The 26,177-nt window shown below is 52.8% G+C and overlaps 1 protein-coding gene across 1 annotated transcript in view; it reads right to left on the reverse strand.

The window, feature by feature from the left end:
* The window catches only part of LOC140843595 (olfactory receptor 6C74-like), a 116,905-nt gene extending 90,932 nt beyond the window's left edge, over positions 1 to 25,973 (reverse strand). The window contains exon 1 of the mRNA XM_073213427.1: positions 25,875 to 25,973. The gene's annotated coding sequence lies outside the window, so the exon portion shown is untranslated. The remainder of the gene's footprint in view (positions 1 to 25,874) is intronic.
* Positions 25,974 to 26,177: the final 204 nt, after the last annotated feature.

The raw sequence follows: 26,177 nt of genomic DNA on the forward strand, positions 1-26,177 counted from the left end.
CCATTGTCTCCTTTAATGCAAAGGACACAAAACAAGAGTAAATACAAGAGTAAATGTGTGAAATAAGTGGGGGCAGGGGCTGGTATGTGACCCTGGGCAACCTCCACCACCCAGAGACAGGGTTTGACGCCACACCATTCCACCTGGACGTCCCCTCAACTGGGGTGGAGCAGCTGGGGAAAGTGAATTGTGCCTAAATGGAGAGCAGGTGTGGCATTGCTCCTGCAACAACAAGGCCAGTGTGGAGGGAACAGAGGCAAGCAGCTGGACCCCGTGAAGCCCTGTGGGCCAGCCGCGTTCTGAGATGGGGCCGACCCTGCATCACCACAAACTTTAGAATACAGTCTGTGCCTTAATGTCTACACCAAAATGTCAAATGCAAGGTTTTCTCACCCTATCGTGGACTCGGGGGGTGGAGTTCTGGAATTTTCTGGCTGTACCCCCTCTGGGGCAAAGAGTACTTATATCTATGAGTCCACTGGCCCATATCTCCTTCCCGAGAACCCATCTTATCCTGAGAGGCAGGGTGCTCTCCCAGTAAGGCTAATGATCACAAGGGAGGTTATTGGGGGGGCTTTCTGGGAAAGCTCGTTACAGGTAATGACCCCTTCTGCCCCCTCCTCTTCGTTTCCCTTCCTCCCTGGACAGTGGATAGGATGGAATTTCCAAAGGGCCAAGGCTGGCTCTTGGTGTGTCTTTGTTTAAATTAGAAGAAGACATCACCGTGAGCAGTTGAATTACATAAAAGACTGCTGTTGTGCGCAGCAACAGGCCTACGGGTGCTGGGCCTGACTCGACAGGCAGAGCCCAGGCTGGATTTCAGTCCCCACTCGGTCCCGTGGCTCAAAGCTTTCAGCAGTGCAGAACTGTACAACTGTGCGTGGCAGCCCATACTTTGGATTATGAGGCAACCTTGAGGATGGAGAGCACGTGCCCAGGACAGAACTGGAAGACCAAAGAAGCGTGGGCCCTTGATGAGGGCGGCACCTCTACACCAGCCCTGGAAGCCTTCCTCCTGACACAATTATTCTGGGCCATTATTTCATTCTCGTTTCCTCAAATTAGAGTCTAAACTTTACCAGGCACAATGGGTCTGCCTTATTTATCACTATATGCCACGGCGTCCCCCAGACCCTGGCCCTCAGTCAGTGCTCAATAAGACTTTACTTGAGAGCTCCCTGCGTGAGTGGGAGATTGCCCTTGACAGGAACGTCAGCTGGTCTCCCCACAGCTGGTGACATGGAGGCCCCTGGGCATCACGGCCCCGCCCTGCCCACCATGGGCCTCCCACATGCCCATACATGGGCACAAGGTGGGTCTGCTCGGGCTGGCCTCTGTGACCTCATAATGCCCAGGGGCCTCCCGTGACTATAAGAGGACCAGGAGCCAGCCCCTGGCTCACAGCCCACGCAGTTCCACCTGCTCACAGGTTGGCTGGCCCAGCTAAGGTGGTACCTCCTGCTCTGAGCACCCACACCCAATCCACCCGGCACCATGGCCAGATACACACGTTGCCGTGGCCGCAGCCGTAGCCAGAGCAGATGCTGCCGCCAGAGACCAAGAAGTCACAGGAGGAGCAGGCGATGCTGCCAGAGGCGGACAAGAAGAGGTGAGGGGCGTTGTCCAGGGGGTGGAGCTGGAGGAGGCGCTGCTGCCAGAGGCGGAGAGGAAGAGGTGAGGGGCTCTGCTGGGGGCTCAGCTCATGCTGAAATCTCCCGCCTCTCTTATTCCCCACAGTGTGCTATCGTCGCTACACCGTGAGGTCCAGAAGATGCTAAACGCACACGAGCAACTGCGCCACACACCTGCCTGAAATTTTCCTGGCTTTCAAGACCCTCCTGCCGCACCTTGCGAATGCCACCATCCCAATGAAACGAACAGGAGCCTGCTAACGAACAATGCCGCCTGTCAATAAATGTTCAAAATGCAAGTCAACTCTCGTCTCTTTGCCTTGACAGGAGCTCCGGAGGGGAGGGCTTGGGGATGACGGGAAGAGGGGACAGGAGTAGCGGTTGTCACACTGGATCTGGTCACAATCTCTGACTACTCCCAAGCCATCACCCGAATCTGCCTCACCCAATGCCCTGTACGTCCCTCCCCAGCAGGGACAGGAGCCCCTCATCCTGAGTTCTGAGCCCATCTCCATCTCTGTGCTCAGTGGCTTGCGGTTGGCGCCTTGAAATGGGCCACAAACTAACAAGTGGTACAAATAACAGCTTCCTCCTTCCCACCCGAGAGAGCCAGAACACTCACCAGTCCGTCACTGTACCCCACCAATCCCCAGAGTGCCCACATGTGTTTATCTTAGCCTGAAGCTGGAATTCCCACTTGAAACACTTCAGCTCCGTCTGAGCACTATATATACCCAACCTGCCCAGGGAGCGGCGGGAGCTAAGCTTTCAACTCTACAGAGGTACAATCCCGACTTAAGAAAACAAGGCAACTTGCTCATCGTGCGTCTGCCCACTTGACACCGAAGGTTCCGACCTGCAGTGAGATGGTGCAGCGCCCACAGTTTAACACCCCAGTGAGACGTGGAGATGTTTACAGGAACCCTGGAAACAACGTTGGATGTTTGTACACTTGGCTCAAAGACTACCACAGCGCAGGTCACAATCAGCACATGGGAGCTCTGGCACCCAGCGCTCTAAAGCGACAGTGCCATTACACACCTGACAACGGTCACGGCCTCAACTTACTTACTGAGCACCATGATATACGTTCTGCACTCATCCTCTCACAGCAACCTTGCAGGGTAGGTATTGAAAAGGCGGCGCCATCAACCTCCTGCCCCACTCTTCCAGGTGAGGAACTTTAAGCAGGTAGCCGAAACTACTTGCAGGACCCCAGTCACAGGATGCTCCCTAGGCAGGCTTCCACAAGCACATGGTGCTCCAGGCATGGAGACTTTGACATGGGGCGAAGGCCTGGGCACTCCTATTTTCACCAAGTGCCCAGGGGGAATCTGAAGGCACTACTAAGTGAAAGAGGCAGCAGATGAACACCAGACAGAAATCGCCCCCTGTAACTGCTGTAACACATTTACCACAAACAGCATAGCATAAAACAACACACATTTCTTATCTCTCTGAAGAATGCAGGTCAATTCCAAAATGGTTCACATGGGGTGAGCAAGGTGTTCCTTCCGGAGGCTCTGAGGGAGAAAAACCTGTTTGCTTCTATGTCCCAGCTTCCAGAGGCCACCTGCATTCCTGGGCTCACAGACCCTGGCAGCACTCAGCATCTTCAGATCTCTCTTCCTACAACCTCCTGCCCCACTCTGCCAGCTATAAGGGCCCATATGACCACACTGAACCCAGGATCGTATGTCAGTCTCCATATCTTTAGCTCACATCCATAAAGTCCCTTTTGCAATTTGGAGCAGGAAGACACTAATCTATCACACGCTCTCGCCCTTTTCAGTTGCTCGGGAGGCCCAGGACATGAAGGGAAGATGACATCTGTTTAGGCAAGAGTATCTCGTGGGTTTGGAAGGGGTCCGAGGGCAAAGGGCATCGACTCTGAATGAAGTCCAGCTTTGCCCCTTATTTGCAGAGGGACCTTGAGCAAATCACTTATTTTCTTCATGCAGTAAATGAGTAAATATACAGCAAGGAAATGAATAAATGCCTGGCATACAATAATCCCTAGATTATGATAAACTGGTGAACAGATAATGAGGGCCCACGGATACACATACTGGTGCTGGGCTTTTTATAACCCCACACCAGGGCACACAGCACTGAAGCGGCTTCGGAAATGGACAACGGGTCGATGTGCACCAGCTGGGAGCATGGGGGCTGAGGCTGGGGCTTCGACCTGGGCAAGCTGGTGCTCCTCTTGCGGCCTACGAGTCCCACTGCGACACATTATTACCGGCAAGGCAACAGGGTGGCTTGCCCTTCCGGGACCTGCTGGCTGCGGGCCCCTGCTGTGTGTTGACTTCAGGGTGGGGGACAATGGTGGCCGTGGCCACCGAGTCACAGTGCGAGTCACAGTGGACGGCCCCCCTTTCTACAGAAGTCCGCAGAGAGCACCTGACAGATTAGACCAACATCAACAGCAGGAGCAGGGGGGCAGGCCTCAGCCCTCCCTCCCCGCCCCCAGGTCAGCTGCAGCCCCAGCACGAGCCACCTGACCCGTGAGCACGGATGGTCCCACTCCGGGTGTGGAGTGTGGAGTCAGGGCAAACGTGAGCAGCGGGGGCGGGACAGCAGCACCAGATGCGGGCACCAGGACCAGGAGCAGGAGCAGTAGAAGGAGCTGAGCCCAGAGGAAGTCCAGGTCCAGGGAAGGACCCACAGAGGCCGCTACCACTACAGACAAAGGCGCCACTGCTCCTGTCCAAGGCGCCCGGAGACACACGTGCAGATGCAGAAAGCGCCAAGGTGTTCTTGCCAGTCCCTGAGCACCCCTGATGCGGGAGGCTCATGGAGCACTGGGGACCTCACCCCATCTGTCAGCTGCCACATCCACTTCCCACCCAGCTCCCACAGATGGCCCTGTAACCGAAACTTTTGGTTCCCCCAAAAGCTGGCAGAAGGCTCAGGAGGAGGAGGAGATGCAGGAGGCATTAACAACTTTCCTGGGCACAGCACACCTGACATTGGAGACTAAGGACAGCCACTTGCCAGAGAACCATCTCAAGAGACCACAGTGATCCCACCTTAGACGTCCAAACGCACAAAAGATGACTTTTGGTCATCTGCCAAATAAAGCTTCAGATAAGAAACATGAACTGATGGCCTGCCATTGTCTCCTTTAATGCAAAGGACACAAAACAAGAGTAAATACAAGAGTAAATGTGTGAAATAAGTGGGGGCAGGGGCTGGCATGTGACCCTGGGCAACCTCCACCACCCAGAGACAGGGTTTGACGCCACACCATTCCACCTGGACGTCCCCTCAACTGGGGTGGAGCAGCTGGGGAAAGTGAATTGTGCCTAAATGGAGAGCAGGTGTGGCATTGCTCCTGCAACAACAAGGCCAGTGTGGAGGGAACAGAGGCAAGCAGCTGGACCCCGTGAAGCCCTGTGGGCCAGCCGCGTTCTGAGATGGGGCCGACCCTGCATCACCACAAACTTTAGAATACAGTCTGTGCCTTAATGTCTACACCAAAATGTCAAATGCAAGGTTTTCTCACCCTATCGTGGACTCGGGGGGTGGAGTTTCTGGAATTTTCTGGCTGTACCCCCTCTGGGGCAAAGAGTACTTATATCTATGAGTCCACTGGCCCATATCTCCTTCCCGAGAACCCATCCTTATCCTGAGAGGCAGGGTGCTCTCCCAGTAAGGCTAATGATCACAAGGGAGGTTACTGGGGGGGCTTTCTGGGAAACCTCGTTACAGGTAATGACCCCTTCTGCCCCCTCCTCTTCGTTTCCCTTCCTCCCTGGACAGTGGATAGGATGGAATTTCCAAAGGGCCAAGGCTGGCTCTTGGTGTGTCTTTGTTTAAATTAGAAGAAGACATCACCGTGAGCAGTTGAATTACATAAAAGACTGCTGTTGTGCGCAGCAACAGGCCTACGGGTGCTGGGCCTGACTCGACAGGCAGAGCCCAGGCTGGATTTCAGTCCCCACTCGGTCCCGTGGCTCAAAGCTTTCAGCAGTGCAGAACTGTACAACTGTGCGTGGCAGCCCCTACTTTGGATTATGAGGCAACCTTGAGGACGGAGAGCACGTGCCCAGGACAGAACTGGAAGACCAAAGAAGCGTGGGCCCTTGATGAGGGCGGCACCCTCTACACCAGCCCTGGAAGCCTTCCTCCTGACACAATTATTCTGGGCCATTACTTCATTCTCGTTTCCTCAAATTAGAGTCTAAACTTTACCAGGCACAATGGGTCTGCCTTATTTATCACTATATGCCACGGCGTCCCCCAGACCCTGGCCCTCAGTCAGTGCTCAATAAGACTTTAACTTGAGAGCTCCCTGCCGTGAGTGGGAGATTGCCCTTGACAGGAACGTCAGCTGGTCTCCCCACAGCTGGTGACATGGAGGGCCCCTGGGCATCACGGCCCCGCCCTGCCCACCATGGGCCTCCCACATGCCCATACATGGGCACAAGGAGGGTCTGCTCGGGCCGGCCTCTGTGACCTCATAATGCCCAGGGGCCTCCCGTGACTATAAGAGGACCAGGAGCCAGCCCCTGGCTCACAGCCCACGCAGTTCCACCTGCTCACAGGTTGGCTGGCCCACCTAAGGTGGTACCTCCTGCTCTGAGCACCCACACCCAATCCACCCGGCACCATGGCCAGATACACACGTTGCCGTGGCCGCAGCCAGTAGCCAGAGCAGATGCTGCCGCCAGAGACCAAGAAGTCCACAGGAGGAGCAGGCGATGCTGCCAGAGGCGGACAAGAAGAGGTGAGGGGCGTTGTCCAGGGGGGTGGAGCTGGCGGAGGCGCTGCTGCCAGAGGCGGAGAGGAAGGAGGTGAGGGGGCTCTGCTGGGGGCTCAGCTCATGCTGAAATCTCCCGCCTCTCTTATTCCCCCACAGTGTGCTATCGTCGCTACACCGTGAGGTCCAGAAGATGCTAAACGCACACGAGCAACTGCGCCACACACCTGCCTGAAATTTTCCTGGCTTTCAAGACCCTCCTGCCGCACCTTGCGAATGCCACCATCCCAAATGAAACGAACAGGAGCCTGCTAACGAACAATGCCGCCTGTCAATAAATGTTCAAAATGCAAGTCAACTCTCGTCTCTTTGCCTTGACAGGAGCTCCGGAGGGGAGGGCTTGGGGATGACGGGAAGAGGGGGACAGGAGTAGCGGGTTGTCACACTGGATCTGGTCACAATTCTCTGACTACTCCCAAGCCATCACCCGAATCTGCCTCACCAATGCCCTGTACGTCCCTCCCCAGCAGGGACAGGAGCCCCTCATCCTGAGTTCTGAGCCCATCTCCATCTCTGTGCTCAGTGGCTTGCGGTTGGCGCCTTGAAATGGGCCACAAACTAACAAGTGGTACAAATAACAGCTTCCTCCTTCCCACCCGAGAGAGCCAGAACACTCACCAGTCCGTCACTGTACCCCACCAATCCCCAGAGTGCCCACATGTGTTTATCTTAGCCTGAAGCTGGAATTCCCACTTGAAACACTTCAGCTCCGTCTGAGCACTATACCCAACCTGCCCAGGGAGCGGCGGGAGCTAAGCTTTCAACTCTACAGAGGTACAATCCCGACTTAAGAAAACAAGGCAACTTGCTCATCGTGCGTCTGCCCACTTGACACCGAAGGTTCCGACCTGCAGTGAGATGGTGCAGCGCCCACAGTTTAACACCCCAGTGAGACGTGGAGATGTTTACAGGAACCCTGGAAACAACGTTGGATGTTTGTACACTTGGCTCAAAGACTACCACAGCGCAGGTCACAATCAGCACATGGGAGCTCTGGCACCCAGCGCTCTAAAGCGACAGTGCCATTACACACCTGACAACGGTCACGGCCTCAACTTACTTACTGAGCACCATGATATACGTTCTGCACTCATCCTCTCACAGCAACCTTGCAGGGTAGGTATTGAAAAGGCGGCGCCATCAACCTCCTGCCCCACTCTTCCAGGTGAGGAACTTTAAGCAGGTAGCCGAAACTACTTGCAGGACCCCAGTCACAGGATGCTCCCTAGGCAGGCTTCCACAAGCACATGGTGCTCCAGGCATGGAGACTTTGACATGGGGCTAAGGCCTGGGCACTCCTATTTTCACCAAGTGCCCAGGGGGAATCTGAAGGCACTACTAAGTGAAAGAGGCAGCAGATGAACACCAGACAGAAATCGCCCCCTGTAACTGCTGTAACACATTTACCACAAACAGCATAGCATAAAACAACACAAATTTCTTATCTCTCTGAAGAATGCAGGTCAATTCCAAAATGGTTCACATGGGGTGAGCAAGGTGTTCCTTCTGGAGGCTCTGAGGGAGAAAAACCTGTTTGCTTCTATGTCCCAGCTTCCAGAGGCCACCTGCATTCCTGGGCTCACAGACCCTGGCAGCACTCAGCATCTTCAGATCTCTCTTCCTACAACCTCCTGCCCCACTCTGCCAGCTATAAGGGCCCATATGACCACACTGAACCCAGGATCGTATGTCAGTCTCCATATCTTTAGCTCACATCCATAAAGTCCCTTTTGCAATTTGGAGCAGGAAGACACTAATCTATCACACGCTCTCGCCCTTTTCAGTTGCTCGGAGGCCCAGGACATGAAGGGAAGATGACATCTGTTTAGGCAAGAGTATCTCGTGGGTTGGGAAGGGGTCCGAGGGCAAAGGGCATGGACTCTGAATGAAGTCCAGCTTTGCCCCTTATTTGCAGAGGGACCTTGAGCAAATCACTTATTTTCTTCATGCAGTAAATGAGTAAATATACAGCAAGGAAATGAATAAATGCCTGGCATACAATAATCCCTAGATTATGATAAACTGGTGAACAGATAATGAGGGCCCACGGATACACATACTGGTGCTGGGCTTTTATAACCCCACACCAGGGCACACAGCACTGAAGCGGCTTCGGAAATGACAACGGGTCGATGTGCACCAGCTGGGAGCATGGGGGCTGAGGCTGGGGCTTCGACCTGGGCAAGCTGGTGCTCCTCTTGCGGCCTACGAGTCCCACTGCGACACATTATTACCGGCAAGGCAACAGGGTGGCTTGCCCTTCCGGGACCTGCTGGCTGCGGGCCCCTGCTGTGTGTTGACTTCAGGGTGGGGACAATGGTGGCCGTGGCCACCGAGTCACAGTGCGAGTCACAGTGGACGGCCCCCTTTCTACAGAAGTCCGCAGAGAGCACCTGACAGATTAGACCAACATCAACAGCAGGAGCAGGGGGGCAGGCCTCAGCCCTCCCTCCCCGCCCCCAGGTCAGCTGCAGCCCCAGCACGAGCCACCTGACCCGTGAGCACGATGGTCCCACTCCGGGTGTGGAGTGTGGAGTCAGGGCAAACGTGAGCAGCGGGGGCGGGACAGCAGCACAGATGCGGGCACCAGGACCAGGAGCAGGAGCAGTAGAAGGAGCTGAGCCCAGAGGAAGTCCAGGTCCAGGGAAGGACCCACAGAGGCCGCTACCACTACAGACAAAGGCGCCACTGCTCCTGTCCAAGGCGCCGGAGACACACGTGCAGATGCAGAAAGCGCCAAGGTGTTCTTGCCAGTCCCTGAGCACCCCTGATGCGGGAGGCTCATGGAGCACTGGGGACCTCACCCCATCTGTCAGCTGCCACATCCCCTTCCCACCCAGCTCCCACAGATGGCCCTGTAACCGAAACTTTTGGTTCCCCCAAAAGCTGGCAGAAGGCTCAGGAGGAGGAGGAGATGCAGGAGGCATTAACAACTTTCCTGGGCACAGCACACCTGACATTGGAGACTAAGGACAGCCACTTGCCAGAGAACCATCTCAAGAGACCACAGTGATCCCACCTTAGACGTCCAAACCCACAAAAGATGACTTTTGGTCATCTGCCAAATAAAGCTTCAGATAAGAAACATGAACTGATGGCCTGCCATTGTCTCCTTTAATGCAAAGGACACAAAACAAGAGTAAATACAAGAGTAAATGTGTGAAATAAGTGGGGGCAGGGGCTGGTATGTGACCCTGGGCAACCTCCACCACCCAGAGACAGGGTTTGACGCCACACCATTCCACCTGGACGTCCCCTCAACTGGGGTGGAGCAGCTGGGGAAAGTGAATTGTGCCTAAATGGAGAGCAGGTGTGGCATTGCTCCTGCAACAACAAGGCCAGTGTGGAGGGAACAGAGGCAAGCAGCTGGACCCCGTGAAGCCCTGTGGGCCAGCCGCGTTCTGAGATGGGGCCGACCCTGCATCACCACAAACTTTAGAATACAGTCTGTGCCTTAATTCTACACTAAAACGTCAAATGCAAGGTTTTCTCACCCTATCGTGGACTCCGGGGGTGGAGTTCTGGAATTTTCTGGCTGTACCCCCTCTGGGGCAAAGAGTACTTATATCTATGTGTCCACTGGCCCATTTCTCCTTCCCGAGAGCCCAGCTTATCCTGAGAGGCAGGGTGCTCTCCCAGTAAGGCTAATGATCACAAGGGAGGTTATTGGGTGGGCTTTCTGGGAAAGCTCGTTACAGGTAATGACCCCTTCTGCCCCCTCCTCTTCGTTTCCCTTCCTCCCTGGACAGTGGATAGGATGGAATTTCCAAAGGGCCAAGGCTAGCTCTTGGTGTGCCTTTGTTTAAATTAGAAGAAGACATCACCGTGAGCAGTTGAATTACATAAAAGACTGCTGTTGTGCGCAGCAACAGGCCTACGGGTGCTGGGCCTGACTCGACAGGCAGAGCCCAGGCTGGATTTCAGTCCCCACTCGGTCCCGTGGCTCAAAGCTTTCAGCAGTGCAGAACTGTACAACTGTGCGTGGCAGCCCATACTTTGGATTATGAGGCAACCTTGAGGATGGAGAGCACGTGCCCAGGACAGAACTGGAAGACCAAAGAAGCGTGGGCCCTTGATGAGGGCGGCACCTCTACACCAGCCCTGGAAGCCTTCCTCCTGACACAATTATTCTGGGCCATTATTTCATTCTCGTTTCCTCAAATTAGAGTCTAAACTTTACCAGGCACAATGGGTCTGCCTTATTTATCACTATATGCCACGGCGTCCCCCAGACCCTGGCCCTCAGTCAGTGCTCAATAAGACTTTACTTGAGAGCTCCCTGCGTGAGTGGGAGATTGCCCTTGACAGGAACGTCAGCTGGTCTCCCCACAGCTGGTGACATGGAGGCCCCTGGGCATCACGGCCCCGCCCTGCCCACCATGGGCCTCCCACATGCCCATACATGGGCACAAGGTGGGTCTGCTCGGGCCGGCCTCTGTGACCTCATAATGCCCAGGGGCCTCCCGTGACTATAAGAGGACCAGGAGCCAGCCCCTGGCTCACAGCCCACGCAGTTCCACCTGCTCACAGGTTGGCTGGCCCAGCTAAGGTGGTACCTCCTGCTCTGAGCACCCACACCCAATCCACCCGGCACCATGGCCAGATACACACGTTGCCGTGGCCGCAGCCGTAGCCAGAGCAGATGCTGCCGCCAGAGACCAAGAAGTCACAGGAGGAGCAGGCGATGCTGCCAGAGGCGGACAAGAAGAGGTGAGGGGCGTTGTCCAGGGGGTGGAGCTGGAGGAGGCGCTGCTGCCAGAGGCGGAGAGGAAGAGGTGAGGGGCTCTGCTGGGGGCTCAGCTCATGCTGAAATCTCCCGCCTCTCTTATTCCCCACAGTGTGCTATCGTCGCTACACCGTGAGGTCCAGAAGATGCTAAACGCACACGAGCAACTGCGCCACACACCTGCCTGAAATTTTCCTGGCTTTCAAGACCCTCCTGCCGCACCTTGCGAATGCCACCATCCCAATGAAACGAACAGGAGCCTGCTAACGAACAATGCCGCCTGTCAATAAATGTTCAAAATGCAAGTCAACTCTCGTCTCTTTGCCTTGACAGGAGCTCCGGAGGGGAGGGCTTGGGGATGACGGGAAGAGGGGACAGGAGTAGCGGTTGTCACACTGGATCTGGTCACAATCTCTGACTACTCCCAAGCCATCACCCGAATCTGCCTCACCCAATGCCCTGTACGTCCCTCCCCAGCAGGGACAGGAGCCCCTCATCCTGAGTTCTGAGCCCATCTCCATCTCTGTGCTCAGTGGCTTGCGGTTGGCGCCTTGAAATGGGCCACAAACTAACAAGTGGTACAAATAACAGCTTCCTCCTTCCCACCCGAGAGAGCCAGAACACTCACCAGTCCGTCACTGTACCCCACCAATCCCCAGAGTGCCCACATGTGTTTATCTTAGCCTGAAGCTGGAATTCCCACTTGAAACACTTCAGCTCCGTCTGAGCACTATACCCAACCTGCCCAGGGAGCGGCGGGAGCTAAGCTTTCAACTCTACAGAGGTACAATCCCGACTTAAGAAAACAAGGCAACTTGCTCATCGTGCGTCTGCCCACTTGACACCGAAGGTTCCGACCTGCAGTGAGATGGTGCAGCGCCCACAGTTTAACACCCCAGTGAGACGTGGAGATGTTTACAGGAACCCTGGAAACAACGTTGGATGTTTGTACACTTGGCTCAAAGACTACCACAGCGCAGGTCACAATCAGCACATGGGAGCTCTGGCACCCAGCGCTCTAAAGCGACAGTGCCATTACACACCTGACAACGGTCACGGCCTCAACTTACTTACTGAGCACCATGATATACGTTCTGCACTCATCCTCTCACAGCAACCTTGCAGGGTAGGTATTGAAAAGGCGGCGCCATCAACCTCCTGCCCCACTCTTCCAGGTGAGGAACTTTAAGCAGGTAGCCGAAACTACTTGCAGGACCCCAGTCACAGGATGCTCCCTAGGCAGGCTTCCACAAGCACATGGTGCTCCAGGCATGGAGACTTTGACATGGGGCTAAGGCCTGGGCACTCCTATTTTCACCAAGTGCCCAGGGGGAATCTGAAGGCACTACTAAGTGAAAGAGGCAGCAGATGAACACCAGACAGAAATCGCCCCCTGTAACTGCTGTAACACATTTACCACAAACAGCATAGCATAAAACAACACAAATTTCTTATCTCTCTGAAGAATGCAGGTCAATTCCAAAATGGTTCACATGGGGTGAGCAAGGTGTTCCTTCTGGAGGCTCTGAGGGAGAAAAACCTGTTTGCTTCTATGTCCCAGCTTCCAGAGGCCACCTGCATTCCTGGGCTCACAGACCCTGGCAGCACTCAGCATCTTCAGATCTCTCTTCCTACAACCTCCTGCCCCACTCTGCCAGCTATAAGGGCCCATATGACCACACTGAACCCAGGATCGTATGTCAGTCTCCATATCTTTAGCTCACATCCATAAAGTCCCTTTTGCAATTTGGAGCAGGAAGACACTAATCTATCACACGCTCTCGCCCTTTTCAGTTGCTCGGAGGCCCAGGACATGAAGGGAAGATGACATCTGTTTAGGCAAGAGTATCTCGTGGGTTGGGAAGGGGTCCGAGGGCAAAGGGCATGGACTCTGAATGAAGTCCAGCTTTGCCCCTTATTTGCAGAGGGACCTTGAGCAAATCACTTATTTTCTTCATGCAGTAAATGAGTAAATATACAGCAAGGAAATGAATAAATGCCTGGCATACAATAATCCCTAGATTATGATAAACTGGTGAACAGATAATGAGGGCCCACGGATACACATACTGGTGCTGGGCTTTTATAACCCCACACCAGGGCACACAGCACTGAAGCGGCTTCGGAAATGACAACGGGTCGATGTGCACCAGCTGGGAGCATGGGGGCTGAGGCTGGGGCTTCGACCTGGGCAAGCTGGTGCTCCTCTTGCGGCCTACGAGTCCCACTGCGACACATTATTACCGGCAAGGCAACAGGGTGGCTTGCCCTTCCGGGACCTGCTGGCTGCGGGCCCCTGCTGTGTGTTGACTTCAGGGTGGGGACAATGGTGGCCGTGGCCACCGAGTCACAGTGCGAGTCACAGTGGACGGCCCCCTTTCTACAGAAGTCCGCAGAGAGCACCTGACAGATTAGACCAACATCAACAGCAGGAGCAGGGGGGCAGGCCTCAGCCCTCCCTCCCCGCCCCCAGGTCAGCTGCAGCCCCAGCACGAGCCACCTGACCCGTGAGCACGATGGTCCCACTCCGGGTGTGGAGTGTGGAGTCAGGGCAAACGTGAGCAGCGGGGGCGGGACAGCAGCACAGATGCGGGCACCAGGACCAGGAGCAGGAGCAGTAGAAGGAGCTGAGCCCAGAGGAAGTCCAGGTCCAGGGAAGGACCCACAGAGGCCGCTACCACTACAGACAAAGGCGCCACTGCTCCTGTCCAAGGCGCCGGAGACACACGTGCAGATGCAGAAAGCGCCAAGGTGTTCTTGCCAGTCCCTGAGCACCCCTGATGCGGGAGGCTCATGGAGCACTGGGGACCTCACCCCATCTGTCAGCTGCCACATCCCCTTCCCACCCAGCTCCCACAGATGGCCCTGTAACCGAAACTTTTGGTTCCCCCAAAAGCTGGCAGAAGGCTCAGGAGGAGGAGGAGATGCAGGAGGCATTAACAACTTTCCTGGGCACAGCACACCTGACATTGGAGACTAAGGACAGCCACTTGCCAGAGAACCATCTCAAGAGACCACAGTGATCCCACCTTAGACGTCCAAACCCACAAAAGATGACTTTTGGTCATCTGCCAAATAAAGCTTCAGATAAGAAACATGAACTGATGGCCTGCCATTGTCTCCTTTAATGCAAAGGACACAAAACAAGAGTAAATACAAGAGTAAATGTGTGAAATAAATGGGGGCAGGGGCTGGTATGTGACCCTGGGCAACCTCCACCACCCTGAGCCAGGTTTGATGCCACCCCATTCCACCTTGACGTCCCCTCAACTGGTGTGGAGCTGCTGGGGAAGGTGAATTGTGCCTAAATGGAAAGCAGGTGTGGCATTGCTCCTGCAACAACAAGGCCTGATTGGAGGGAACAGAGGCAAGCTTCTGGACCCCATTTAGCCCTGTGGCCCAGCAAGTTCTGAGATGGGGCCAACCCCGCATCACCACAAACTTTAGAATACCCTCTGTATTCTGTGTCTACCTAGGTTCTTGCTTGGTGTTCCTTTACTCCGGCCACATCACTCAGTCACTGCTTCCGTTGCCATTCTGACTCTTGTGTGAATTCTCTTTGCTTCCCTCTATGGGAACACATGACCACACTTAGGCCCACTGAGATTTTGGGTAGAAAGTTGACAAGATATGATTTATATATTGGAGATGGATTTCTAGTGCTTGGAGATGACCAAGACCGACCGCCTGCCGAAACTGTTGTATGGGCACATAGAGCTGAAGAGACCTGTGACCACCAGCTTAGGAGCCAAGGAGAGGAGTGATCTTGATAGAAACACAGCTTATGCAGAGTTTTAAGAACACCTGTATAGGTACCACGCAAGTCAAAAACCAGACATTTCCATCTCCTCCTCTCCCGTGCGCCCTCACCCTCCACCTTGCATCCCTGACCTAAACCCTGACCCTGACCCTAAGGTTGCCATAGTTATGAGGTATAGTCACGTCCTATCAACAGCTCCTTTGGGCTGCATATTTCTGGGATGTGAGGAGGAGTCTGTGTGCTCTCCTGCTTCCAAAAATTCTATCCCCAGTTCTCATCCCAGCTAAAAGGGCCCCATGCCCAGGCAAATGCCAGATGGAGGTGGCCACAGAGCAGGGTGAGAGGCGGCTGGCCTGCATTTAGCCTCTGTCCTTCCCTGTGCATTCAGGAGCTCAGCGGGGCTGCTGGTGGCTGAGCTTTGAGTCAGGTGTTGGCCAAGCTCAGCTATCCAGGGGTCCCTTTGTGATGTCAGTGCCCTACCTGCTGCCCTCACAGCCCCTCTGCTTCCCCCAGTGGCCTTGCCTCCCAGACCGCAGAGGCAGCCAAAGAGAGCGATGGGTTCCCACTGCGCCAAGCTCAGCACAGGCGGTGGCTGGGGCAACAAATCCACCAATGAGAAGCTTGTGGCCTGCGTGAATCAGGATAGCTTCTCCTTGTCTACGGAAGGAGAGGAACAGGAGCAGGGAGAAGAAGAGGAGGGGGAAGAGGAGCTCCCGGTGCAGGGAAAGCTGCTACTGATGGAGCCCGAGCAGCAGGAGGAGGGCGCCGAGAGGAAGATCCTTTGGCACTGCAGAGACCCGAGTCCAGGCAGATGCACTCCTGACGTACGACCCATGATCACGGCCCAGGAAGCGGTGCTTGCCGCTGCTCCAGCGAGAATCATTTTCAGAAAAGACTCAATAAAAAGTCTTCAAGGAATTATTCTCCTCCTCCTGGTCTCCTACCCCCATGCTATGGTACCAAGCATGTGTGTGCTTACACACGTGTGTGTGTGTGTGTGTGTGTGTGTGTGTGTGTGTGTGTGTGTGTGCAGGGAAGCTGAAGAGTAGGAGCCAGTGACCCCTATCCTGATAAGTCCCTCCCTGTGCCTTCTCAGCTGCTTTCCCGTGGTTTGGGGGTAGGAAACTGTGGTAGCCTGGGCTGGAAAGTCAGCCTGTCCTGTCTCCAGGGGGGGATTCCTCTCCGAGTCTGAACAGACAGGCCCAGGGCAGCCAACAGGACAGAGTCATCTTCCTCAGCAACTCCCCTTTTACTGTTCTGTGGACAGTCTTAAAGAGCACTGGCTTGGGAACTCAGCTGAACTGGGTTCATGTTCCTTTTTACTAGCTGAGTGACCCTGAGCAAGCCACTTTCTGTCTCTGAGTCTCAGCCAGCCCCTCCCTGTTTAAGGGTGAGATTAATAGCTACCCACCCAGGTTGGGAGGTCAGGAGAATGAACTGAAATGCTGGGTGGGACCATGCCTGGCAGGGGTGAGTGTTTAACTAGCACAGGTACAGGTGCTGGAGCTACAGGGCTTACTGGGTTCACTTGCCTTGCTGGCCCTGGTTTTGGATCAGAGCACGTAGGACGGTCTGGATGCTTCTTAGCCCCTGACTTCTGCTGCCATCCTCACATTCAATGTGACCATCTGCACCCCCATTCTGCCTTTATCAGAGCCAATCCCCTCCTTAGAGCCATGGGCTGCATCCCTCCAGTGTCGGCCTCTGCTTTCCCATGGTTTCTTATCCCTGTGTGTCTTTTCCTCTATCCTTTAGAAGAGCACTTGTCATTGGATTTGGAGCCCACCTGGATAATCCAGGATGCTCTCAAGATCCTTAATTAACTGTATCTACAAAGCTTCTTTTCCCAAATAGGGTCACACTGACAGGTTCCAGGGTTTAGGGGAAGCTACCATTCAGCCCAAAGGGACACCAGTAAGCATGAGGGTAGAGATGCCTAGAAAGGATAGGGATGGAGTCCAGCCACGTAGGAAGTGCTCAGTAGGTGAGGGAGGTTTTCACCCTGAGTGCCAGGAAATTATTTCTCTTGTTTATTAAGAAATAAACTGCAATAAAGTAGATGATAGCAAATCTTTATAACAACAGGCCAGTTGTGTGTGAGCCATCGAGAGTGAGAAGCAGATGTGGGCTAGAGGGACCTGCCCAGGGGCAGCAGCCAGGAGATGGAGATGGAGGGAGTTTCACGGGAGGGGTAGTGGGGAGATACAGGCCAAGAGTGGCCAAGAGCTAAGCCCAGGGGCATCACCAAGGTGTGGGGAAGGGTGGGCGGCTATGGATGGAATACCCAAAACTCGTGACTTTGCACAGGGCCTCATGTACCAACACAAGTTTGGGCTTTTTTCTGTAGGGGCCGGGAGGTCCAGGCAGGGACAGCAGGATTCCCACTGTACGGCGGGGCTTTGTTAGCAAGGAGGGGAGCAGAGGCAGGAGGCAGGAACCTGAAGAGAAAAGACAGTTTTTCAAGGACATCCTGTGGCTTGACGGGCATCTCCGGCTCACAAGAATGCCAGGAAGGAAGGAGTGATGTGCCTTTATCAGATAAGGAAACCAAGCCTTAAAAACCCATATAACCAACCCACATTGGACATCTATGCAAACTGGGATTTGAAGCTGGCTCTCAGTCTCCAGGTTTTTAATCTTGCTGGGGAAGTGTGCTTGCTGGCCAGACCCCGGGACGACCCATCATCCATCCAATAAGCCGTCTGATCCCTTCACATTCACCCCTTCCCGCCTGTCTGTACGCTGGTCAGCTACCCTATCAACCACCTGCCCGGCCAGCCAACCGTACTGGGGTCAGGGCTGTGCACGGCTTCCGAGCTACCTAGGTGGGAAGTAAATGGCTGAGAAGGTGTATATTGAGCATTCGCTGCGGGCTGGCGCTGAGCCATCTGCTGGACATGGGTTCTCTCATTTAATTCCTCCGGAAGTCCCTGGGACACAGGTATTCTGATTGCCCCCATTCTACAAAGATAGGAAACTGAGACTTGGAGCAGCTCTGGGATGCGGATCCAGCTCAGTGTGACCCAAGGCTCCCTACTCTTAAAAGGTGGGACTCCCCCAAAGGGTTCCTGAAGTCCCACCCTGGGGGCTAGGGTAAGGGGTAGGGGACCGTGTAACATCTGTCTCACCCCACAGCCTGTGCCCTCACAATCAACACCGCCTATATAACCAGGGGCTGCCACAACCTCTGCAAAGCTGGATGTGCTGGAAAAGGAGGAGGAGGAGGAGCTTCCTCCAAGCGTGGCCACCCATGGACACAGAGACACACAGCCTTCCTGTCACCCACACACAGCCCTAGAGCCACTGTCGGCCCCAAAGCCACACCTTCCCCCACTGTAGGCACAGCTGCGGCAGGAGCCCGGCTGGCCACTGCAGCCCACCTGGCCTCCAATGACAGGGGCCAGGCGCCAGCCCACCAACCAGGCGTTGCAGACACCCCACGCAGCCCACTGCCCACTCCTGCAACTATCCTAAGACATGAAGAACTTGAAGGGAAAGATGAACAAGAGGAAGGGGGTCAAGAGGAGCCGGCAGTTGTATAAAACAAAGGGGTGCAACTCAGGTACATATAAGTGGAGGGGGAAGAACCACAGGCCTCCAGACTAGGAAGGGCAGCTGCTGGGCCTTGGGGGCAGGGAGGGGAAGCCTGCAGCTGCAAGCTAGAACACGGACGACCCACAGGGAAGGGTGACGAGGGAGAACAACTACGGCAGTTGTATAATAATGCATTGATGGACTGGCTCTGCAGGGAAACTGAATGGGATGATTGGGAGGCTGGACAGATGGAGATTAGCTAGCTGGAAATATGGATAGGTAGTTAAATAATTCACCAGGTTGATTAGGTAGAGGAATGGGTGATAGAAGGGTTCCACACACAGATGGTAACTGGACGGAGGCAGGGACAAAATTTATCAGTTGAATGACTAGAAAGTCACATAGATGTGATTAGCTGAACTGAACTGACATGCTAGTACGGGAAACAAATCAGCTGGTTGGGTAAAAACGGTTCATTGGCATTGTACATGTCTGGAAGGATGTGCCAGGAGCCTGGATGGTGAGTTGGGTGGGCACGGATGGAGAGCTGGAGGTATGAGTATGATGGGAGCACAGCTGGAAGGATGTGCCAGGCTGCTTGGATGGTGAGTTCAGTGGACACGGATGGAGAGCTGGAGGTATGAGTATGATGGGAGCACAGCTGGAAGGATGTGCCAGGGGCCTGGAAGGTGAATGGACTGGACACAGATGGAGAGCTGGAGGTATGAGTATGATGGGAGCACGGCTGGTCTGATGGATTGGTTAGAGGCTGGCTAGCTGGGTGCATGATTAGATCACTAGTGGATGGACAAATGGGTAGGTGAACGGGTAGATGGGATGAATGGAGTAACTGAATGGATCGATGGATGGAACTGGACTGAATTGGACTGATGGACTAGACAGGTAGCCTGAATAAAGTATAAAAGAATGAAATTAAATGTTGAATAAATGGAAGGACTGGGTGAATTCATGGATGGGTAGATGATAAATGGATGGATTCACATAAGCCAAAAGGACCTTGATAGTCTAATATCTATCCCATATTCAATTACAAACGAGGAGTCCATAATCCAAAGGATGAGAGTTAAGTGACATTGTGAATGGCCCCTTTCCCATTCCTATCCCTTACGGCGGAAACACAGCTGAGAAGGCTCTCCATGGCTTATTCCTGTGTTGGTCTCACCCACATGAGAAATGCAATCATGAGCAGAAGGCGAGAATGGGGATGTCAAACTTCTTGCAGGAACATGTTACTACAGCAATTTCTATGCAATATTAAAGCTTGCACAATGTCCTGGGGTTGGCCTTTTGATTTTACTAAAGGTGCCACATTTGGGGTCTGGCTGGGAAGCACAAAGCAGGGAAGAGGTTCCGTGGGGAGCAGGGACATGCCTTGTGACAAGCCCTCGGGAAAGGAGCTAATGCCGACTCGGGCAGAAATGAATGTGAGGTGGAGACACCCAAGAAGCCTTCCGAGTAGAGAGGCAACACCCCACTGGGGTAGAGCCCTCCTTTGCATTATACACTCCCACACTCGTGCACACAAGTGTGCACACACAACGAATGCCACGGACCCATAACCATTCATGAGATCCACACACAGAAGACAGCCCAGAAGCATGGCAGGAGCAGGTGCGAAGAGGGGTTAGGTATGTGCATTTTGCATCCTGAGTCTGAATCCTAGCTCCTGTTCCCTTCTATGGGACCGTGGGCTGGTGATCAACCTCTCTGGGGCTGCCAAGGAACCAAGTGTGTTCAGGGGCTACACAGGCTGAGAACACAGAGGACATGTATGGATGGCCCCGTCCAGAGGAAAGAACACAGAAACATGTAAACATGACCTGCGAGTCACAAAGATCAAGGGAGCAAGGAGATAAAATGCAGAGCAACTCTGGTGGGGCGGGGCTGGAGAGGCCCACTGGGAACCTGAGGGAGGAACCCTCCAGACCAAGGGACAGTACGTGTGGAAGCCCCCAGGAGGGAAGAGCTTGAAGCATCCGAAGACTGGAGCAGACAGGACATGCCAGTGGCTGGACGGGAGGCAGGGGCCTGGACAAGCAGGGATGTGCAGGCTGGGGGTGCAGCTTGGATGTATCATGAGGGGGTCTTAATAGAGCAAATGACAGGGTCTAGGGTGTTTTTTCTCCAAATTAAAATTTATTTTAAGATCATTTTTTGAATAAGCCCCACACTATATGCTGGCTTGAAATACCATACTTTAAATAGAGGGTCTAGTGTTTTTAAAGATAGTGTGGACTACTGTGTGAAGACTCAGTTGCAGGGGACAATTGGGGCAAAAGGAAAAGCTCTTGGCTAGGTGTGGCCAAGAGAGAGGGAATGGTGGGGGCACTGGAGGGAGGCACTGGAGAGCTTCCAAGATAGAAGGGCTGTAGGGAGGGAGTTTTGGTGCAAACATTTACTGTCCGCGATTAGATGACTGGTCAGTCTTCATGTCTGTGAAATGGGTGCTCTTGCTGGGTGGCAGTGAGGGCTCAGTGAGATCTTGGGTGTGAAGTATTTAGGTCCAGCGCTTTGCACATAGTAGGTACTCAGTCAATTCTTATGGCATATAAAATACTGAATACTTATTTTGAAGGAATACTAGCTGCCATATAAAAGAATTTGCAAATGGTCAGGGTCCCTAATAAATTACCTTCTGACCTTTAAACCCACAGCCTTGTTACACTGGCTCCTGCTCCTGCACTCCCAGCTGGGGGACTTTGGACTAATCACCTCATCATCTAAGGGGCTAATTAATTCTGACCTCAGATGGCTCAGCAGCTTGATGCATGCGAAGGTGCGTAGCACTGCTCCGGAAACCTGGTCGCTTGCTCTTCCCTTTGGTGTTTCATTAGCACTTGGGCTAAAGGAACAGGATAAAACACCTGGAGATGGGAAATAGGGCAGGGCTGGAAGTGATGTGCGTGTCTGCAGTGGAGGGAAGGGGTCTGAGAGCCTTGGGGAAGGCCTTATGTGTTGGTCATTTTGTAATGTATACATGAATTACTATATTGGAGACCTGAAACTAATGTTCTTTGTCAACAACCAAAAAAAAGGAAGTGTGAGTTTCCAGGGCCCCAGGCTCAGCTGAGCAAGCCCAGCATGGTGTGCAGAAGAGGGGCCTCTCCCAGCCCTCCACTGTGCAACATTAGCAAGTTGTTTCGTCTCTGCATCCCCATCTTCTCCCTTGATGGGGAGTTCACTGAGACATACACTTGTAAACGTCCCGCAGAGGGCCCTGCCACACAGTCTGCACTTACTGGGTCCCTTATCCTTCACCCCCAGTGGGGAAATGTTCCAGTGTAGCATCCTATGAGAGTGTAGGGAAGGAAGACCTTCAGGGTTAACATGATATATTATGATTTATGACTATATTATGATTACAAAACCATAATAATCAGGGGAACAGACTTTTAATAAATAGTGTTAGAGCAACTGATGGTCATTTGGCTGTGGATAAAACTGCCTTCACACCTTAAACCATAAAGAATAAACCCCACTCAACAAAATGGGTATAGAGGGCAAGTACCTCAATATAATAAAGACCATATATGACAAACCCAAAGCCAACATCATACTTAGCAACCAGAAGCTGAGAGCTTTTCCTCTAAGATCTGGAACAAGAGAAGAATGCCCACACTCCCCACTTTTATTCAACAAAGTTCTGGAGTTCCTCACCACAGCAATCAGACAACACAAAGAAATGAAAGACATCCACACTGGGAAGGAAGAAGTTAAACTGTCACTGTTTGCATATGACATGATACTGTACTTAAAAAAAAAACTAAATAATCCACTCCAAAACTACTAGCACTAATATCTGAATTCAGCAAAGTTGCAGGATACAGAATACATGCACAGAAACCTGTTGCATTCCTATACACCAACAATGAACAAGCAAAAACATAAATCAGGAAAACAATTCAATCACAATTGCATCAAAAAGAATAAAATACCTACAAATAAACCAAACCGAGGAAGTCAAAGACCTATACCCTGAAAACTACAAGACACTCATGAAAGAAACTGAAGAGCACACTCCAAAATGGAAATTCATCCCATGCTCTTGGGTAAGAAGAATTAATATTGTCAAAATGGCCATCCTGCCTAAACCAAGCTATAGATTGAATGCAATCCCTATCAAAATACTGAAAGCATTCTTTGACAAAATGGAAAAATAGTCCTAAAATTTACATGAAACCACAAAAGATCCTGAATAGCCAAAGCAATCCTGAGAAGGAAAAAGAAAGCAGGTAGGATGCTCCACAACTTCAAGCTCAACTACAAAGGCACAGTAATCAAGACAATTTACTACTGGCACAAGAACAGACCCATAGACGAATAGAGCAGAACAGAGAGCTCAGATATAAACCAAAGCATATACAGCCAATTAATATATGATAAAGGACCCAAGGACATACAATGGGGAAATGACAACATCTTCACCAAACGGTGTTGGCTAAACTGGACAGCTACATGTCAGAGAACGAAACTGGATTACTGTCTAACTGCATACACAAAAGAAAACTCTAAATGGATAAAAGACGTGAATGTCAGTCAGAAAACCATAAAACTCTTGGAAGAAAACATAGGCAAAACTCTCTGTAATATAAACTGTGAGCAACTTTTTCATGAATATATCTTCTCGGGCAAGGGAAACAAAAGCAAAAATGAACACGTGGGACTATATCAAACTAAAAAGCTTCTGTACAACAAAGGGGTACCATCAGTAGAACAAAAAGACATCCTACAGTATGGGAGGATATATTGACAAATGACATATCTGATGAAGGGGTTGACATTCAAAATATACAAAGAGCTCATGCGCCCCCACAATCAAAAAGCAAATAACCCGCTTAAAAAATGAGGAGAGGATCTGAAGAGACAGTTCTCCACAGGATGGCCAAAAAAGCACATGAAAAGATGCTCAACATCTCTAATCATCAGAGAAATGCAAATTAACACCACAAAGAGATATCACCTCACACCAGTTAGGATAGCCAACATCCAAAAGACAAACAACAACACATGGATGTGGAGAAAGGGGAACCCTCCTAACACTGCTGGGGGGAATGTGAATTAGTTCAATCATTGTGGAAAGCAGTATGGAGGTTCCTCAAAAAACTCAAAATACAAATACCATTTGACTCAGGAATTCCAGTCCTAGGAATTTACCCTAAATATGCAGCAGCCCAGTTTGAAAAAAACATATGCACCCCTCTGTTTATCACAGCACTATTTACAATAGCCAAGAATTGGAAGCAACGTAAGTGTCCATCAGTAGATGAATGGATAAAGAAGAAGTGGTACATAAGCAAAAATGGAATATTATTCAGCCATAAGAGGAAAACAAATCCTACCATTTGCAACAACATGGATGGATATAGAGTTATTATGCTCAGTGAAATAAGTCTGGCGGAAAAAGACAAGTATCAAATGATTTCACTCATACCTGGAGTATAAAAACAAAGGAAAAAAACAGAAGGAACAAAACAGCAGACTCACAGAACCTAAGAATGAACTAACAGTTACCAAAGGGAAAGGGACTAGGAAAGATGGGTGGGAAGGGAGGGAAAGGGGGGAAAAGGGGGCATTACGATAAGCAGATTTAATGTAGGGGGGAGCACAGGGAAGGCAGTACAGCACAGAGAAGACAGGTTAGTGATTCTATAGCATCTTACTATACTGACGGACAGTGACTGTAATGGGGTATGTGGTGGCGACTTGATAATGGGGGGAAATCTAGTAACCACAAGGTTGCTCATTTAAGTGTATATTAATGATACCAAAATAATAAATAAATAAATAAATAAATAAATAAATAAATAAATAAATAAATAAATAAATAATTTAAAAAGCGAATGTTTACTCGAACAACTAAAAATAATTCATGACAGAAGTGATTTCAGTGTCAGCCCAATATATTGTAAATGTTTACAATTGGAAGGAAACATCATGAACCAGTTAAAATCTCGGTATCTGCTTCTAGACAGGAAATCCCACACAAAATCTAAAACTGCGAGGAAAGGTTACAGAAACTCGCGTTTCGCATCCAGGAGGGGAGGGAGAAAGGGAGCCAGGGAGCCTGGGTAGCGGCAGAGAGTTGGCACTCAAACACACATTTCCTCATTTTACTGGAAGGTACAGCGATCCCACCACCATACGCACCTTTATTGCCCAAGTCTTAAAAACTCGTTTTAAAAATAACGCAGGACAGTGGCTGTAATGGGGTATGCGGTGGCTACCTGATAATGAGGGGAATCTAGTAACCACAATGCTGCTCATGTATGTGTGTATTAGTGATACAAAAATGAAAAATAAATAAATAAATAAAAATAACGCAGGAGCCAAAAGGAGCCGCTTGGTCGGAAACATACGCGAAATTCCTAACACAGCCTGGGCTGCAGCCGGCGGCAGGGTCGTTGAGCCCATTACTATATAAACAGGTACCCGGTCTCCGGGCGGGGGGACCTCGCCAGTGCCCACCGCCCCCGGACGGACAACTCAACCTCCTCTCGCCACAGGACCTGTCCAGACAACAGCAATCAGCAGACATCTCACTGCTGACTGAACAAGAGGTAGAGAACAGCACAGAATCGCCGCCGCGACAAGCAGACATGCAAGCAACTCACACAAATCCATAAACACTGCAAATGCAACGCCGGCAGCGGACGCGCGCGACCCTCGGCTCATCCGCCCGCTTCCCCACCCGCCTGCCACCCCAGACCCAGCGCGCCTTCCAAGCTCCATTACCGGGGTGCAGTGCACCGCGACTCAGGACGGATAACAACTTCCCCAAAAATACCAAAGAGAAAAAAGGCGTCCACGCAGAGCCCCATCCCGGCGCGGAAAAGCAGCGCTCCCGGGCGAGGGGATCCGTCTGTGGTGCTTCCCCGTCCCTGAGACCAGGTAACAACTCCGCAAAGGCACCTGCCGCCCAGCTCGCCGCCAGCTCAGGGTCTCCCACGGCGGCAAGTAGGTGCCCGCTCGTGCCCGGGGCCCCCGGCCGCCGCGCCAGCTCCACACGGAACGTGGACCGCACTCCCGGGGCTCGCCTGCCATGGCCAGCCGACCCGAGGCGCGCTCCGCCGGGACACGCGCGCCGACATGCAGCCCGCAGCCCGGCCCGGCCCGGTGAGGGGCTTAAGAGTGGGGAAAACCCGCTCCGCCCAGACCAGAAAACGGGCCGGCCGCGTCTCGGCCGCCCTCCCAGAGCCGGGGATGGGGCGGCGGCGAACCGTCCCGGGGGGCGGCAGCGGCGGCAGGAGCGGCGAGCCGGAAAGAGACCGCGGAAGAGACCCGACGGCTCAGGGAGAGCGGAGCGGCCGCGGCGTAGCTCCGGCAGCGGAGAGGTGGGCAGAGAGCGCTCCGTTCCACTTGGCCGTCCCTGCTCCGGCCGCCCCGGCTGCCGGCTCCCCCTGACTCCGCCGCTCCCCGTTCCCCTCCGCTACTCACCGTTGCTGCACCGCCGGCTCGTCGGCTTTCCGCGCCGACACCTGCGGCCATCCTTCTGCTCCTCCTGCGACCGTCCGAAGGTTCCAGCCACGTCCTGCGCCTCCCCGCACCGCCCCTGGTTTACGACACCCGCGGCTTTACGACACCACGATCCTCAGACCTAGAGCCGCTCGCTCTACGGCGGGAACCTTGTTGCTAGGGAGAGGACGCTGCATCCTGCGGGTAGGGAACTGTTACCTCAGGTGCAGGGGATGGGGAGGGGACAGCTGGGAAACTTCAGTGAAAATAACAAAACATACTGAG

Source organism: Manis javanica, chromosome 10 (genome assembly GCF_040802235.1).
Source record: "Manis javanica isolate MJ-LG chromosome 10, MJ_LKY, whole genome shotgun sequence".
NCBI lineage: Eukaryota > Metazoa > Chordata > Mammalia > Pholidota > Manidae > Manis > Manis javanica.